Consider the following 16,204-nt stretch of genomic DNA (forward strand, 5'->3'; position numbering starts at 1 on the left):
TCCATATTTATATATTTTTTAATCAGCTAATATTTTTATTGATTTTTTTTCCAAATACATCATGAACAAACATTAGCACAAATTCCGTGCCGTCCATATTTAACATTGCAAAGTATAGGAGAAGCTTTGTCATTTATTTATTTCTTTATCCATATGAAAAAAACATTGATGACACTGGTGGTAAAAACGGAAACACCGATGAAAAACACAAATTACACCGATACTGTTTTTTTCACATACATGTTTTATACGGATGTGTGAAGGAGGCCTTACTGATTCTAGAACCGAAAGGGTTAAAGTATCAGGTGCTTCAATTAAATATGGAGGAATGGTCCAAAACAATAGAATGACTCCTCATACCTATCCTTGTAAGCATGGCCCCATCCCTATCCTTGACTGCATTGCTCCATCCATATCCTTGTATGCATGGCTCCATCCCTATCCTTGTATGCATGGCTCCATCCCTATCCTTGAATGCATGGCTCCATCCCTATCCTTGAATGCATGGCTCCATTCCTATCCTTGAATGCATGGCCCTATCCCTATCCTTGAATGCATGGCTCCATCCCTATCCTTAAATGCATGGCTCCATCCCTATCCTTGAATGCATGGCACAATCCCTATCCTTGAATGCATGGTCCATTTCTATCCTTGAATGCATGGCTCCATTCCTATCCTTGAATGCATGGCTCCATCCCTATCCTTAAATGCATGGCTCCATCCCTATCCTTGAATGCATGGCACAATCCCTATCCTTGAATGCATGGTCCATTTCTATCCTTGAATGCATGTCTCCATCCCTATCCTTGTATGCATGGCCCCATCCCTATTTTTGTATGCATGGCCCCATCCCTATCCTTGTATGCATGGCCCCATCCCTATCCTTGTATGCATGGCCCCATCCCTATCCTTGTATGCATGGCCCCATCCCTATCCTTGTATGCATGGCCCCATCCCCATCCTTGTATGCACGGCCCCATCCCTATCCTTGTATGCACGGCCCCATCCCTATCCTTGTATGCATGGCCCCATCCCTATCCTTGTATGCATGGCCCCATCCCTATCCTTGTATGCATGGCCCCATCCCTATCCTTGTATGCATGGCCCCATCCCCATCCTTGTATGCACGGCCCCATCCCTATCCTTGTATGCACGGCCCCATCCCTATCCTTGTATGCATGGCCCCATCCCTATCCTTGTATGCATGGCCCCATCCCTATCCTTGTATGCATGGCCCCATCCCTATCCTTGTATGCATGGCTCCATCTCTATCCTTGTATGCATGGCTCCATCCCTATCCTTGAATGCATGGCTCCATCCCTATCCTTGTATGCATGGCCCCATCCTTATCCGTGTATGCATGGCTCCATCCCTATCCGTGTATGCACGACGCGATCCATATCCTGGAATGATTGCCCCCATCAAAAAACATTAAAAAAAAATTGTAATTACCTTCCTGGGCTCCCTTGCAGCATCTTTTTCCGGTGCCAGCAGCTGTTCTATGCTTGTAAGCAGCACATGGCAGGGACATCACAGCACAGTTGCCGTAATACTCACTGCTCCCCACGCTGGAACTATGTGCGTGGAGGGCAGTGAGTATTAAGCAGCGCGCACAATGTCAGCTGCCGGATGGTCACGTGTGCCCCTACTTAAGAGAAATAAATATTCACGTCTCTCCACGCCCAAGGGAGTGGAGAGAAGTGAATATTTCTCTTAAGTAGCGGGCAACTGCAGGAGTCGGCTGCTGCGGCTGACACTGTGCGTGACAATTACAGAGCAATTAATATTCATTGCCAGTGAATATTTGTTTTTCTTTAGCAGCGGGCACAGGAGTTAGCTGCAGCAGCCGGCTCCTGCATCCTGTGACCTGCTGCGCTACCGCTCCATCTCCTGGACACCCCACTCGAGAATAAGCCTAGGTGGGAGGGGTGGAGGGGCATTTTCAGCACAAAAAAAGTCCTGAAAAACTTGGCTTATACTCGAATATATATGGTAATTTTTTTGGGCCTCTATGACAAGGAAATTATTAGGGTATGTACAGATGTGCCAGTAGTGAGCGCCTGTAATATAGTGTTAATGCATGCTTTTGTCTGTGGTACACCTCTTTCCTTGAGTATTTTGCCTAGAATTTTTTATTTCTTAGCTCATTTGCACTGGAAGGAGTCCAAAATTTATATTTTGTTTTACAACAGTCACATTGGTCATTTGTTTGTAGGTTATGCAGTCATTGCCCAAAGTGTTGGCACCCTTGAAATTAGGACAATGACCCCAAACATACTTCAAGAAGCCCCCAGAAATGGATGGTAACAAAGCGCTGGAGAGTTATGAAATGGCAGCAATAAGTCACTATATAAATCCCATTGATCACCTCTGGAGAGATCTTAAAATTGCTGTGGGGAGAAGGCGCCTTCACATATGAGAGATTTGGAGCAGTTTGCAAAAGAGAAGTGGTCCAAAATTCCAGTTGAGAGGTGTAAGAAGCTTGGACATTGTTATAGGAAGCGATTGATTGCAGTTATTTATTCCAAAGGTAGTGCAAACAAATAATAAGCCGGAGGTGCCAACAGTTTTGCCTTGCCCATTTTGGGGGTTTTGTCTGAAATTATATCCAATTTGCCTTTTTTTTCTCTCTGTTTTTGTGTTACTCAAATACACACACAGGAAATAAATTTGTGTATAACAAACATGCGTAACTGCAATAATTTTTCTGGGGGAAATACTTAATGTTCTGGAACAATTTCAAGGGTGCCAACACTTTCGGCCATGACTGCACGTGAGTTTCTCAGTTTCCAGATCCCTGTAACTGCTCTTAGTGCAAGGTTATATGAAGTTCACATGTACAGTTGTCTGCATGTCGCCCCAGCTTAAAAGTTATTGTTGCATTTAACTTTTTCCCTGTATCTACAGTCTTTTAAATCCTCACCAGAGATTGGGATAGTTTCATTCCTATTAATTTCAGTCATACACTGCTGCTTCGTGTTTTGTCATGCAATGTGGCAAGAGGTTAATAGACATATTATTATTAGCCTTTAAGAAAAATGCCCCTGAATACCAATGGATGAGCCCAACATGTAAGAAAATATATCTGTAAGAACAAATTTGGACTGTGAAGCTGGAATGTTATAGAAAGTGATTGGCAATCAGACCGACAACACCAACTGCTCTAACAGCAGCTGTCAGACGGTGATGAATGCCATCCACTTCTTGGTCTACATACACACTGCTAAATGACTCTGAATGCTCCCACATATAGCAATACATTTTTAAATATTAATATGCAACTTGTCAAAAATCTAGAATTTTTTTTAATTTTTTTTTTCATTCCGGATTGTACTTAGAAAAAAAAAAGTAATGAGCAACTACCCATTAGTGATAATGATTGTTCCATTGTAAGCGCAACAAAATGACTGACTTACCATGGAATGGGAGAAAAAAACAAAGTGAATTAATTCCCACACTCTTATCAGCATTTGGCGGTTAAAGAGACCTTTCTATTTAATGTAGAATTGGGTATTTTCTCATTGATTTATGGTTTATGCAGCTAGTTAGAAAGATTTGCACAGTAAAGTTTAACACCATCATTTATGGTAGGGCATTAAGTGTGTAATGTCAAACTTCAACCTCCTCAGGCTCTTTTCACACTAATATAAAACCAAAAACACATGGGCCACCTGCATAGCGAACAAGTCTGTAGAAACCTGTTCACACCACCAAAGAACTTGAAGACACAAAAGCGCACAGAGAGGTCAAAAAATACTCTGTTGTAAAAAAGTCACAGTAAATAAGCAAGTGCTAGTCAAAAAATGAAAAAATACAGGGTATTTAGTTAATACGTTTTTTTTGCAAAAAAAGTATGTTAAGCTGCTCCACCAATCGCCAAGGTATACCCATAATGGAGCAGTCCTGTCTAATGTATATAATCCCTATCTGATGTATTTAAAAACCTGATCATCTGTATAGTACCTGTATGAACAGGGCTCAGAGAGAAAATATCCACGTAGAACATGCGAGATGGAACAGCTACAATGCAAATGATCAACAGAGGAGTGGTGAACTCCCCAGTCTTGGAGAAACAAGAGAACAATTACAAAAAACACATGGGCCACACTAAGGCCGGCGTTACACTAGCGAGTTTTATGAGCGCAGAAAATGCATCCAGAAAATACGCATTGAACACGGCCCAATGATTCTCTATGGCCCAGCTCCTATCTGCCGTATTTTACGGATCCGTATTATACGGTCTTGTACGGCCGTAGAAAATCGCAGCATGCTGCGTTTGTCACCGTAAAAAAACGCCAATGAAAGTCTATGGGGGGGCGAGAAAAATACGGATTACACACGGACCATGCGTGTGACTTGCAAGAAATACGCAGCGGTGTTCTCTAGAAAAGCCGACAATTCAGTGCGGTGTACAGTAAAATCACACTGATAGAATAGGTAGAATAAATGTGTACACATAGAATAGGTGTATGTGTATATATACATATATATTTACTAGATGGTGGCCCGATTCTAACGCATCGGGTATTCTAGAATATGCATGTCCACGTAGTATATTGCCCAGCCCACGTAGTATATTGCCCAGCCCACGTAGTATATTGCCCAGCCACGTAGTATATTGCCCAGCCACGTAGTATATTGCCCAGCCACGTAGTATATTGCCCAGCCACGTAGTATATTGCCCAGCCACGTAGTATATTGCCCAGCCACGTAGTATATTGCCCAGCCACGCAGTATATTGCCCAGTCACGTAGTATATTGCCCAGTGACGTAGTATATTGCCCAGCCACGTAGTATATTGCCCAGTCACGTAGTATATTGCCCAGTCACGTAGTATATTGCCCAGTCACGTAGTATATTGCCCAGTCACGTAGTATATTGCCCAGCCACGTAGTATATTGCCCAGTGACGTAGTATATTGCCCAGCCACGTAGTATATTGCGCAGTTACGTAGTATATTGCCCAGTGATGTAGTATACAGCACAGAGCCACGTAGTATATTGCCCAGCGACGTATGTCACAGGTTAAAAAATAAACATATACTCACCTTCCGAGGGCCCCTTGTAGTTCGGTCGCATGACCGTGACGTCATGACAGGTCGTTCTCGCGCAGGACCTGTGATGACGTCGCGGTCACATGACCATGACGTCATGGCAGGTCCTTCTCTCATACCATCCTTGCCACTGGAACCTGCCGCTTGCATGGAGCGGTCACCGGAGCGTCACGAAAGGTGAGTATATAATGATTTTTTATTTTTTTTTAAATTATTTTTAACATTAGATGTTTTTACTATTGACGCTGCATAGGCAGCATAAATAGTAAAAACTTGGTCACACAGGGTTGATAGCGACGGTAACGGAGAGAGTTACCCGCAGCATAACGCGGTCCGTTACCGCTGGCATTAACCCTGTGTGAGTGGTAACTGCGGGGAGTATGGAGCGAGCGCCGGGCGCTGACTGCAGGGGAGTAGGGAGGGATTAATCGGACTGTGGCCATCGCTGATTGGTCGCGGCAGCCATGACAGGCAGCTGGCGAGACCAATCAGTGACTTAGATTCCATGACGGACAGAGGCCACGACCAATGAATATCTGTGACGGACAGAAGGACTGACAGAAAGACGGAAGTGACCCTTAGACAATTATATAGTAGATTTATATTTCATACAGCGCTAGATAGCAGAAAAGCCGGTAATTCAATTGCCGGCTTTTCCTATCTCCTTCACAAACCCGACAGGATATGAGACATGGTTTACATACAGTAAACCATCTCATATCCCTGATTTTATTACATATTCCTCTTTATTAATGTAACAAGTGTCCCGGAAAAAATTGTTGTGGGCTCCCTCGCAATTTTCTCCGCCAGAGTGGGAAAGCCAGTGACGGAGGGCAGATATTAACAGCCTAGGGAGGGACCATAGTTATAGGACCCCCCTGGCTAAAAAAAAACTGCCCCCAGCCACCCCAGATAAGGCACATCTCTAAGATGCGCCTATTCTGGCACTTAGCTTCTTTCTTCCCACTCCCCTGTAGCTGTGGGATATGGGGTATTGAAGGGTTAATGTCACCTTGCTCTTGTAAGGTGACATTAAGCCAGGTTAATAATGGAGAGGCGTCAATTATGACACCTATCCATTATTAATCCAATAGTAGGAAATAAATCCAACGAAGATAAAGAAAGGCAGCACTCACCGATCCTTCCAAGACCGGTATCTTTATTGCTTACAGGATAAATGTCTTCACGGCCGGGGGTACAGATATAAAGAGTGCGGCAGGCCTGACGCACTCTTTATATCTGTACCCCCGGCCGTGAAGACTTTTATCCTGTAAGCAATAAAGATACCTGTCTTTGAAGGATCAGTGAGTGCTGCCTTTCTTTATCTTCGTTGGATTTATTGGCATATGTTGTCAGCAGAAGCACCTGAGGTCCGGCGGCCATATCTCTGCTATAGGCGTGAAAGCTCAGCTGTGTCATTAGGAGGTGGTGCAGTCTACTGTGTTTCTTCAAAGACTGATGAATAGTAGGAAATGGTTAATAAAACACACTTTATTAAAAAGTATTTTAATGAAATAAAGACACATGGTGTTTTAATATTTTATTGTACTCTTAATCCACCTGAAGACCCTTGTGACCTGAAACAAAGTTAAAAAAAATGCAGCTGTGCTCCTGACTGTAAAAACCCGGGGAATGAATGGAATGCTGGGGAATGTACTGTAGTTACCTCGAGTCGCGGTGATGCGCCCTCTGCTGGATAAACTCATATGAACTCGAGTCTGGGAACTTTTCAGAATATTTTCCCACGCTCGAGTTCATATGAGTTCATGCAGCAGAGGGCGCCTCACTGCCACTCGAGGTAACTACAGTACGTTCCCCTGCATTCCATTCATTCACCAAGTTTTACAGACAGGAGCACAGCTGCATTAGCAGCTGCATCCCCTCCTGCCCGCCGGCTTCTTCATCCGGTAAGAAAATGACGGGCGCATGTGTAGTGCGCCCGCCATGATCTGCTGGAGGAGTTGGGGCTAAATTTAGGGTTAGGGTTGGGGCTAAATTTAGGGTTAGGGTTGGGCTAAAGTTTAGGGTTAGGGCTAAGGTTAGGGTTGGGGCTAAATTTTGGGTTAGGGTTGGGGCTAAATTTAGGGTTAAGGTTGGGGCTAAATTTAGGGTTAGGGTTGGGGCTAAATTTAGGGTTATGGTTGGGGCTAAATTTAGGGTTATGGTTGGGGTTAAATTCAGGGTTAGGGTTGGGGCTAAATTTAGGATTAGGGTTGGGGCTAAATTTAGGGTTAGGCTTCTTTCACACTTGCGTCGGCCCAACGTACCGACGCACATTGTGAAAATTGTGCACAACGTGGACAGCGGATGCAGTTTTTCAACGCATCCGCTGCCCAGTCTATGTCCTGGGGAGGAGGAGGCGGAGTTACGGCCACGCATGCGTGGTTGGAAATGGCGGACGCGACGTACAAATAAACGTTACATTGAATTTTTTTTTGTGACGACTGTCCGCCAAAACACAACGGATCCAGTGCACGACGGACGCGACGTGTGGCCATCCGTCGCAATCCATCGGCAATACAAGTCTATTGGCAAAAAAAGCATCCTGCGGGCACATTTGCAGGATCTGTTTTTTGTCGAAAACGACGGATTGCGATGGATGCCACACAATGCAAGTGTGAAAGTAGGTTTAGGGTTAGGGTTGGGCTAGGGTTAGGGTTGGGGCTAAAGTCAGGGCTAGGGTTAAGGTTGGGGCTAAATTTAGTGTTAGGGTTGGGGCTAAAGTTAGGGCTAGGGTTGCGGCTAAAGGGTTAGAGTTAGAGTTGGGATTAGGGTTAGGGTTTGGATTAGGGATGGTATTAGGGTTAGGGTTGGCATTAGGGTTAGATTTGGGATTAGGGTTAGGGTTGGGATTAGAGGTGTATTGGGATTAGGGTTAGGTTTGAGGTTGGGGTTGAGATTAGGATTAGGGGTGTGTTGGATTTAGTGTTTTGATTAGGGTTATGGTTAGGGTTGACATTAGGGTTGTTTTGGGGTTAGGGTTGCGATTATCGTTAGGGTTGTGATTAGGATTATGGATCGGGTTGGGATTAGGGTTAAGGGTGGGTTGGAGTTAGAATTGGGGGGTTTCCACTGTTTAGGTACATCAGGGGGTCTCCAAACACGACAGCCAATTTTGCGCTCAAAAAGTCAAATAGTGCTCCTTCCCTTCTGAGCTCTGCCGTGCGCCCAAACAGTGGTTTACCCCCACATATGGGGCATCAGTGTAGTCGGGATAAATTGGACAACAACTTTAGTGGTCTAATTTCTCCTGTTACCCTTGTGAAAATAAAAACTTTGGGGCTGCAAATGTTTTTTGTGGAAAAAAATATTTTTTATTTTCACGACTCTGCATTATAAACTTCTGTGAAGCACTTGGGCATTCAAAGTTCTCACCACACATCTAGGTAAGTTCCATGGAGGGGGTCTAGTTTCCAAAATGGGGTCACTTGTGTTTTTTTTTTTTTTTACTGTTTAGGTACATCAGGGGCTCTGCAAACGCAACATAACGCCCGCAGACCATTCTATCAGTCTGCATTCCAAAACGACACTCCTTCCCTTCCGAGCTCTGCCTTGCGTCCAAACAGTGGGCCCCCCTCATATGGGGTATTAGCCTACTCAGCATAAATTGCACAATAAATTTTGAGGTCCAATTTCTCCTGTTACCCTTGTGAAAGTAAAAAATGGGGGGTGAAAAGATCATTTTTGTGGAAAAAATATGATTTTTTTTATTTTCATGGCTCTACATTATAAACTTCTGTGAAGCAGTTGGGGGTTCATAGTGCTCACCACACATCTAGATAAGCTCTTTGGGGGGTCTAGTTTCCAAAATAGGGTCACTTATGGAGGGTTTCTACTGTTTAGGTACATCAGGAGCTCTGCAAATGCAACGTGACGCCCGCAGACCATCCCATCAAAGTCTGCATTCCAAATGGCGCTCCTTCCCTTCCGAGCCCCGATGGGTGCCCAAACAGTGCCCTCCCCCCACATATGGGGTATCAGCGTACTCTGGACAAACTGGTCAACAGATTTTGGGGTCCAATGTCTCCTGTTACCCTTGAGAAAATAAAAACTGCAGGCTAAAAAATAATTTTTGAGGGAAAAAAAAAGGATTTTTTATTTTCACGGCTCTACTTTATAAACTTCTGTGACGCACATGGGGGTTCAAAGTGCTCACCACACATCTAAATAAGTTCCTTAAGGGGCCTAGTTTCCAAAATGGGGTCACTTGTGTCGGGTTTCTACTGTTTAGGCACATCAGGGGCTCTCTAAATGTGACATGGTGTCCGATCTCAATTCCAGCCAATTCTGCATTGAAAAAGTCAAACGGCGCTCCTTCTCTTCCACGCTCTGCGGTGCGCTCAAACAGTGGTTTACCCCCATATATGCGGTATCGGCGTATTCAGGAGAAATTGCACAACAAAATTTATGGTTAAATTTCTGTTTTTACACTTGTGAAAATAAAAAAAAATGGTTCTGAAGTAAAATGTTTGCAAAAAAAAGTTAAATGTACATTTTTTCCTTCCACATTGTTTCAGTTCCTGTGAAGCACGTAAAGGGTTAATAAACTTCTTGAATGTGGTTTTGAGCACCGTGAGGGGTGCAGTTTTTAGAATGGTGTCACACTTGGTTATTTTCTATCATATAGACCCCTCAAAATTACTGTATTTTTCGCTTTGTAAGACGCTCCGGATTATAAGACGCACCCCAAATTTTGAGGAGAAAAATAGGAAAAAACTTTTTTTTAATAAATTGGTGGGGCGTCTTATAATCCATGCGTCTTATTACTTACCAGGGGTTGTGGCTGCGGTGGATCAGGGTCCCAGGGTCGTTGCTGGAGGCAGGAGTGGAGCATTGCTGCAGGCTGGGATGAGGGGGTCTGCAGGGGGGCTTCTGTGCTGCAGGGGGCTCCTGTGCTGCAGGCTGGGATGACAGGGTTTGCAGGGGGGCTCCTGTGCTGCAGGCTGGGATGAGGGGATCTGCAGGGGGCTCCTGTGCTGCAGGCTGGGATGAGGGGGTCTGCATGGCTGTCTCCTTTGCTGCGGGGGGCTCTGGCGACATTTTGCGAAAGATCAGAGCCCCCCGTCACTTCTTCCATGCGGTCCTTTATGACTGACTCCGTGAAAATGGCCGCCGGAATCTCGAGAGATGAGATCTCAGCGCTGAAATCTCATCTCCCGAGATTCCGGCGGCCATTTTCCCGGAGTCCGTCATACGGGAATGCATGGAAAAAGTGCCAGGGGGCTCTGGTCTTTCACAAAATGTCGCCAGAGCCCCCCGCAGCACCGGAGCCTCCAGCATCACCCGGGGCAGCAGCGGTGGCGGGCCGCAGCGGCGGCGGACACCCCCTCATCCCAGCCTGTAAGTGGTATATCCGCTTTGTAAGACGCACCCCCATTTCCCCCCCAAATTTGGGGGAAATAAAGTGCGTCTTACAAAGCTGAAAATACGGTACTTCAAATGTGATGTGGTCCCTAAAAAAAAAATGGAGTTGTAAAAATGAGAAATTGTTGGTCAAATTTTAACACTTATAACTCCCTAACAAAAAAAATGATTTGGTTCCAAAATTGTGCTGATGTAAAGTAGACATGTGGGAAATGTTATTTATTAACTATTTTTTATGACATCTCTCTCTGATTTAAGGGCATAAAAATACAAAGTTTGAAAATTGAAAAATTTTAAAAATTTTCACCATATTTCTGTTTTTTTCATAAATAATCGCAAGTAATATCGAAGAAATGTTACCACTAACATGAAGTACAATATGTCACGAAAAAACAATCTCAGAATCAGCTGGATCCGTTAAAGCGTTCCAGAGTTATAACCTCATAAACTGACAGTGGTCAGAATTGTAAAAATTGGCTCGGTCATTAAGTACCAAATTGGCTCTGTCACTAAAGGGTTAAATAAAATGTTTTGTTTGTTTTTCCCAAGGCTTTTTTAGGCAGCAAAACAAAAAAATGCATATTAATTTGGTTTTGACATGACTGTACTGACCTTTTAAAACAAAGTTTTAAGCAATTTTACAGCAAATTGAATGTCCTAAAAACAATGGCAAATTGCTATTTTTTTCAACCCCACTCCACTTGAAATGTTTTCCTGTTTTTCAATACTTTACATGGTTTCATTCAAAACTGCAACTCATCCAGCAGAAAACGGGCCCTCATAGGGTTTTGTTGGCAGAAAAATAAAAAAGATACGTTTCTTGGAAAAGAGGAGGGAAAAAAAAAGCAAAAATGGCTTTGACTGTAAAGGTAACGTCACATAACGATTTCATTAACGATATCGTTGCTTTTTGTGACGTAGCAACGATATTGTTAATGAAATCGTTATGCGTGACAGTGACCAACGACCAGGCCCCTGCTGGGTGATCGTTGGTCGCTGCGAATGATCAGGACCTTTATTTGGTCGCTGATCACCCGCTGTCATCGCTGGATTGGTGTGTGTGACGCTGATCCAGCGATGTGTTCACTGGTAACCAGGGTAAATATCGGGTTACTAAGCGCAGGGCCGCGCTTAGTAACCCGATGTTTACCCTGGTTACCATTGTAAATGTAAAAAAAACCAAAAACTACATACTCACATTTCGGTGTCTGTCGCGTCCCCCGGCGTCAGCTTCCCTGCACTGTGTCAGTGCCGGCCGGCCGTAAAGCAGAGCACAGCGGTGACGTCACCGCTCTGCTTTACGGCCGGCGCTTACACAGTGCAGGGAAGCTGACGCTGGGGGACACGACAGACACCGGAATGTGAGCATGTAGTTTTTTTTTTTTACATTTACAATGGTAACCAGGGTAAACATCGGGTTACTAAGCGCGGCCCTGCGCTTAGTAACCCGATGTTTACCCTGGTTACCCGGGGACTTCGGCATCGTTGGTCGCTGGAGAGCTGTCTGACACAGCTGTCTCACACAACGACTTACCAACGATCACGGCCAGGTCGTATCGCTGGTCGTGATCGTTGGTAAATCATTTAGTGTAACGGTACCTTAAGGCTGCTGTCACACTATCAGTATTTGGTCAGTACTTTACATCAGTATTTGTAAGCCAAAACCAGGAGTGGGTGATAAATGCAAGAAGTGGTGCATATGTTTCTATTATACTTTTCCTCTAATTGTTCCACTCCTGGTTTTGGCTTATAAATACTGATGTAAAATACTGACCAAATACTGACCGTGTGACGGCAGCCTAAGGGTTTTATCCATCAATTATATCTCAAGATATCTACAACAGGAAGAAGGGCAGACTTTGTATTTTGATTGCAGCTTGTGTGAATGTTAAGCCAATTTTATGCACAAGAGTAGCACTTCCTAGGTGGGGTATGAAAGTATGCTGTATTGAAGCTAATGTGGTGATACTGAAGTATGCAAACACTACTGCACTTTAGATAATAATTTACTTAAAAAATCCAAACTGAGTCTCTCACAACCTGCTTCCAACTGGTGTTGCTTGACTTATGTCGTTGTTTAGCGCCCTGCTGTTTGAGGGTTTTTGTTTTCTGGAAAGAAAAAAAGTTGTGTCCTCACTGAATGCACATTTGTATTAAGTTTAGAAATGACCTTTTAAAAATTCTGTCCTCCAGTACACATGCCAGCAGTCTAAAGCATGTGCTAAAGAAATCTCGACATTCACAAAACATTGTTCCATGTGATCTGCAAACTATTCCAGAGATTTTTTTTGCCCCTTCTCCTAGTTTCTAGTTTCAGGCATTGAAGGACAGGGATTCTTTGATAGTTACAAAACTTAGAACAGGTGTAATGTGAGACAGCTGTCCCTCTGTTCATTTTATATATTCTACTTATTTCTCAGAACTTCATCTTATGAGCCATCTGCTCTTGGGAAACAAATGTCCCAGAGAACGGGAAGGTCTATCCCCAGTAGCTAAAATTGAGAACTTTTCATAAAAAGATGTTACACAGTAAAGCCGTGCTTCTTCCAAAGTCTGTTGGTGGAAGATTAACTGGATTGACTGAATGCTCTGGAGGGCAGGCAGCTGACCCACGGACGTTCCCAGATTAATGCTGCCTTACACACAGAGCACTGATGAACCACACATGTAATCCCAGGTTCAGTTTATAAATGTCCACTTTTCGTAATCGATATATAGATATTGATATACTTACAAGTATTTAGAACAGTTTAGTTTTTAAGAATTTTTTTTCATTTTGTTTAAAAGTGGTTAGAATTTCAGTGTTTGTCTATCTCATATCTAGAGTAAAATTTTGCCTTTTCAATGTTTTTTTCTTTTTAGTGAAATTTCCATATGCATTATTGTCTGTTTTCCCGTGCACTTTGTTTCCACAATTTCTGCTCACATTCCTTCTTTCTAACGTCTTTCACCTTTTGATACGCCACCACTGAAGACTCCAAAAAAAAAAAAAAAAAAAAAAATCTGCCCAAATTTCCATACAAATTGCTGTGGATTATGTTGGCGCTATATAAATAAACTTATTACACCGTCTGTAGCCTAGATTCTCTGCATGTGGTATGGGCACAGTTATAGGATCATAACCTTGGGGAAAATTTGCTTTGAAACACAAGACTACTGCTCATGTGTATCCAGTAGGTTAGCAATGGAAAGACTTTGTCTAATGTTCTTTCTTTCATTGTAATTTAAGAAAAATACATCATCATGAAAAAACACAACATAGAAATCCTGTGCCCAGAGATACATCTATTTAACAAATTTTAAAGGAAACCTTTCATAGCATATATATTCACCGTAAAGAAGCGACAGATGCTAATTTAAGCAGAGTGTTATTTACACGTTGACTTTTGGTGTCGTTTTGGGGAAACGTACAACTTTAGACAATGAATTTGTCATCTGTCACTACCTGACTTGTGACTTCCTGACAGGTAGTCTGTAAGGGGTAGCTTAAAGGGAACCTGTCACCTGAATTTGGCGAGACTGGTTTTCGGTCATATGGGCGGAGTTCTCAGATTGCCTTGCGCAGGCGTGTACTATGGAGGACAGAGAATGAACTTCAATCCAATATTGCGGCCAGCATGCAGCCAGCAGGTAAGGAAAGGGTGAATCAAACACCCGAAAACTCCGCCCATATGACCGAAAACCGGTCCCGCCAAATTCAGGTGACAGGTTCCCTTTAACTTCCCTCCTCTCATGGAAAGTTATGGAACTGCAAATCACTTTATTCTGCAATATATCTTAATTTTTTTTACTGATGACCACTCATTCTGTCCTAATCATTGTTTGGACTTTATCAGACATGTTGTGTTTTTGTCTGTCCTCTCACTTTATGGGAATTGACCACAGTTTCTCAATGGGATTGAGACCTAGGGAGTTTACTGACCAGAGACACAAGATTTCAAAGTTTAGTTCACCAAGCCACTTAGTTATCTCTTTTGCCTTGTTCCATGATCTCCATCATGCTGGAAAAAACATTGTTCATCCCCACATTGCTCCTGGATGGTTGGGACTCATGGTAGTTCTCACCTTTTCTTCTATAGACATTCTTACGGATGTCCCAAACAGACTGAAAGGACCTTCATCAGAGATAATAACTTTCTCCAGTCCTCTGCAGTCCGATCCCTGTACATCCAGCAGAATATCAGTCTGTCCTTGGTGTTTTTTTTTGACATCTTGAACAATGTTTGTCTGGAGAAGAAAAGGGTGAATACTTCCATGATAATTAGTGATAAACTCCAATGAATAATGAGTTGCTATCAGTCAGGATTTGACCCAGAAACTGATATCCAGCTGCCAGGGAGAAGGACAGAAGGCTAGAAAAAAATTGTTTTCTTTTGCTTTGGTTATATAGCGCTGTCATATTCCACAGCGCTTTGCAGACCTCATCATCACTGTCCCCATTGGGGATCAGAATCTAAATTCCCTTTCAGTATGTGTTTGGTGTGCGGGAGGAAACCAAATCCGACACGGGCAGAACATACAAACTCCTTGGAGATGTTGTCCTGGATGGGATTTGAAGACTTTGTTTAACCTTCATGTACTTGTCAATAAAGGTGTGAAAATTTATGAAATGTTTATACTTCAGTATTCAAAGAAATCTGATAAAAAGTGCTAAAAACATTAAACAAATGACTGAAAATACAAGTCATAAAACCCAAACCCTCCATTAATACATGGTATGGAAATGTAACACACACCAGTAATGGCAGCAATGGACAGTGCCAGACTGCTGGTTTTGTTTCACTCTTTCAGAGGAAGTGCCCACCGCAGATATTGTCTATTTTTTTTTTCATCTAGGCTTGTGTTGTGTTATTTCCCAGTTATAAAATCTAATTAATGATAATGGAAAGTGCTGTGATTATGCCAATTAAAAGAGAAATAACATTAAATATAGATACAAAGTACCGTACTTTTTGTTTTAGTTGCCTTAGACAAGCTCATTTTTATGTAGTTCATATATAATTGTGATGAAACGAAGAGGGGGCATTAAGTAAAGTTGATCGTTATGAGGGGCACATGTGCTTCTTGCGTGCGTTTTGCAATCTACCTCTTTTTCCTGCTATGTGGAAAATCCCAATCAGTTAAATGGAGGAATATGTATGGCTCGTTGTACGCAAGAGCAGTAAATAACCCAATTTGTCTAAATATTTGCTTGTAACCACTAAATTGTGCGGTTTTCTATTATTGTCAATGATGATAATTGCCAGGCCAGCTAAACAAAAAAAATCACTCCTTTGAATGATTTAGCTTGGTCTGAAAGTATACAGCAATTTGTGAATTTCTGGGAACAAAATATTTATGCTCCTTATATCGCTGGGTTCCCAGGATTTATTGTGGCCATCTGTTTGCAGAACATCTCATAAGCGTGCACTCCAGTGGCAGGGCTGAAAGTGGGAGAGAGCACAGCGGGCAAGTGGGAAAAGGGAATAGGAACTATGCAGAATCCGAAAACAAAGTTCCATGGATGCGTTTTATTAGTCTAGGGCTATGTTCACATGTTGCTTTTTTGCTGGGGGAGATTTCTGCAGTTTTCATGCAAGGTAAAAGCTGCTTTTTACAGTTCCATCAAAAGGTATGTGAATCAGAAATGGCATGCCGTGGTTGGCATGCCACTCTCCACAAGGAGAAACGTTACCTCTTACCTCATGCACACTCTTGCTGTTTCTTTTTCTGACTAATTTGGAAAGATGCCACGTTTTTGAAAACTGCAGCATGTCAATTCTTTCAGTGTTTTTTCGCCCATAGAAA

This window comes from Ranitomeya imitator, chromosome 10, assembly GCF_032444005.1.
Source record: "Ranitomeya imitator isolate aRanImi1 chromosome 10, aRanImi1.pri, whole genome shotgun sequence".
Taxonomy (NCBI): Eukaryota; Metazoa; Chordata; class Amphibia; order Anura; family Dendrobatidae; genus Ranitomeya; species Ranitomeya imitator.